Source organism: Pseudorasbora parva, chromosome 2 (genome assembly GCF_024679245.1).
Source record: "Pseudorasbora parva isolate DD20220531a chromosome 2, ASM2467924v1, whole genome shotgun sequence".
Lineage (NCBI taxonomy): Eukaryota > Metazoa > Chordata > Actinopteri > Cypriniformes > Gobionidae > Pseudorasbora > Pseudorasbora parva.
Window position 1 is genome coordinate 49,732,773 of NC_090173.1, and position 3,314 is coordinate 49,736,086.

A 3,314-nucleotide genomic window follows, 5' to 3' on the forward strand; every position below is an offset into this window, starting at 1 on the left:
GCTATTTTCATGATTTATCAATTTTTTTATGTGGTTCAGATACAATAATATTTTGAGTTTCTATTTATTAAACAAATTTCCTTCATTGTATTAACTCAAAGTTTTAATTTCAATAAACTCACAATTTTAAGGCAACCAGGTTACTTACTTTTTTAAGTTAAACCAACTAAAATTTTTTACAGTGTAGAAACGCTCAAATGTCTCCTCCTTATTATAGTTTATTATAAACCAAATAAGTCTTGAACACAAGTGCTAAATCCGCTCCTCCAGGGCTTATCAAACACACCTGAACAAGCTAATCAAGGTCTTCAAGATTAGGCTAAAACTACAGGCAGCTGCGTTTCATCAGGGTTGGAGTTACTCAGACATTGGATCTTTAAAAAGGCAGTTTCAAAGAACCTGCAAACAGTGGTTTATGCTGCAGGGTAAAGCAGCTCGTGTTTAGTGTTGTTTTGAGAGCCTTGTGGGTTCCAGCAGAGTTCATTGTGACCAGCGCAAGTTGAGAGGATGACAGCCCGTGTGTTGTGCTCGTTGAGTGCTGTTTTATTGTGTCTATCTGTCTATTTGAGCACAATAGACGCTGGTGTTGTAGGTGAGAATTTATCTTATTTACACAGCCTGAGGAAATGCATAAATAAGTGCCTTACAAAATAAGAATATTAACCGTGCAAACCGTGCATTAACCTCAAAGGAAACATGGATACAGGTTTCATTTAGTAATTCATAGTAAATATCAAATTGCAAGGAAACTGCAAGAAACACATTGAACTGAAACCATGAAATGGAAAGCCTGAATATTCCAGTAAAAACTATTCATTGATGCTAGTGAATGACTTTCAGCATAGTTGTTTTCTGTCATGTGTCTTTTAAACAGCAAAGCCAGGAGAGTGTCCCAGCACAAAATCTGGAGCTGGAACGTGTGCTGAGTTGTGTGTTTCTGACCATGACTGTCCTAACAATGAGAAATGCTGCAGCAATGGATGTGGACGTCAGTGTATGGCTCCATATACAGGTATTTGTATTAGAATTGGTTGTGTGGTGATTAGTGAGTCTTTTTTTGTTGTCAATAACACGAGCAGGTCATAGCACTGTCAAGCACTCAATAGCTTTACAAAACTAGGAGATGAGGAAGATTAATACTAAAACACTAATCACTCTGTAAGTTACACATACTATTCATGATTTGATCATTTTGTGCTGTACGAGACTGAATGCTGCTGAAAGAACAGACTAAACCGGCTGTTTGTGTCCCTTCAGTGAAGCCTGCAGCCCATTTGCCAGCAGCTGAACCAACTTTGCCAGCAGCTGAACCAACTTTGCCAGCAGCTGAACCAACTTTGCCAGCAGCCGAACCATCATTGCCTGCAGCCGAACCATCATTGCCTGCAGCCGAACCAACTTTGCCTGAAGCCGAACCATTGTTGCCCTCATCCCAGCCCCCTGTGCCTGAATCCGAGCCCTCATCCCAGCCCCCTGTGCCTGAGTCCGAGCCCTCATCCGAGCCCTCATCCCAGCCCCCTGTGCCTGAATCCGAGCCCTCAGCTCAGCCCCCTGTGCCTGAGTCCGAGCCCTCAGCCCAGCCCCCTGTGGCCAAATCTGTGCCTGCAGCCCAGCCTCCTGTGCCCACAGCCCGGCCCCTTATGCCCAAATCTGTGCCTGCAGCCCAGCCTCCTGTGCCCACAGCCCGGCCCCTTATGCCCAAATCTGTGCCCGCAGCCCAGCCCCTTGTGCCCAAAACCGTGCCCGCAGCCCGACTGCCGCCGCGTAAAGCTAAACTGCTGTTACTTGCAGCCCAACCAAAGTCTCCAGGGAAGCCTGCAGCTAAATTGCTGACACCTGTAGCCAACCTGCCAAAGCCTGCACCAAATAAAACCAAGAGCCTTATCCCTTAATGCCAAATAAATGTTATGTTTGGTGAAATGTGTGCTTTCTTTTTTATTATCCATTTTTAGGAGTTTGGTAACAATTGGTTCTTTATTTCCATGGTTTGGCAAAAATTAAAGGCCTGCTAAAGCTGTTTGTCTAACTATATTTACCATGTTATAACGTGTACTCTCTAGCTTCTGCCAGACTGCCTTCTGTGTTCAGCTTATGGAAAAGTGTAACTGACAAGGTGTAAGCATTACACTGCAAGCGGTGCTATTTATGCACTTAAGTTGACTAAGGAGAAGCTAGATCTCCTTGCAAGGTTTAAACGGGTGTTTTTTTTTTGTTTTTTTTGTGCACTACAGAGGCCTTTTCTTAACCCCCGCAGAACTGTGTACTCATGGATGCATTTATATTCTGGCCTCCCATTATAATGCTGGGATTAGCCATGAACTGTCTCATAATGTGTCTTTCTCTTATCTGAAAGATTAATAATCCTATGATGAGCATCAATGACTCATTCATGGGGTAGTTCAAGTGACCCATCCTTAAGTCAAATCAAAAGTTTTATTATCTGGAGCTTCATTTAGACCCTGCTCTCAGTGGTCAAAACAGAGTACAAAAGTGTTCAAAATTAGATTTTTTTTTTTATACTAGTTTTGTACATTAATATTCTGTAACTCAATAAAAATTGATTGCAAAAATAGAAAAGAATCCTGACTAAATCCAGCAGTGCAGAATCATCAATTATTGATGACACTTTGAAGGGTTGTTAAAGGGAGCAAAGATAGATAATTTCACCTGATTCAATTCCTCGCATCCTGAAGGGGTAGAGCTAAGGCGCAAGGAATCTAGGTAAGGAAACAAGGATGCACAAATACGAATTGGGAAGTGTAAACTCCATCTTTTTGGCCTAACGTAGGAATCCAACAGCTGGTCGAAGGACTTCTTGCGTGTATGTCTTTTTCAGGTGTTTCTTTAAAGAACTGCAATTTATTAAAATGTGAAGATCCAGTTTTAAATCTGACTCCATGTTGAATTTAATCTGACTCTAATTGTGTGTAGTTTCATTGAGTTTGTTACGTTGATAAATGTACGGCTGATCTATAAATTATAATTAATTATAATCTGAATTATAAAATAGTTAAACATAGTTTCAAAGAGTCATCATTTACCTTGCAATAGAGACTTACCGCAACAGTGTGGGAAGTTCTGGATACAGATGCTTCCCTGAGTGGTTTGCCCCTTCTCCTTAAATACTAGAACAATAAACATTTAGCACCCAAATATTTATGCAGCTTTTGGTTCTTTTCTCGTGCCCAAATGGTCCCACCTATCCTTGGGGCCTGACAGCAAATGTTTATCAAAAGATCTTTATGAGCATCTCCCCACACCAGAAAAACAAACCCGGTTGTCCTTCTTTTACGACCTGTTTTACTAGTGCGGGA

The 3,314-nt window shown here is 41.5% G+C and overlaps 1 long non-coding RNA gene across 1 annotated transcript; it reads left to right on the forward strand.

Annotated features, from left to right (window-relative positions):
• Positions 1 to 378: 378 nt before the first annotated feature.
• LOC137046168 (uncharacterized) lies at positions 379 to 1,309 on the forward strand. The gene is made up of 3 exons (XR_010898904.1): positions 379 to 592; positions 875 to 1,012; positions 1,258 to 1,309. It is a non-coding gene; the product is annotated as an uncharacterized lncRNA (long non-coding RNA).
• The last annotated feature ends 2,005 nt before the right edge of the window (positions 1,310 to 3,314 follow it).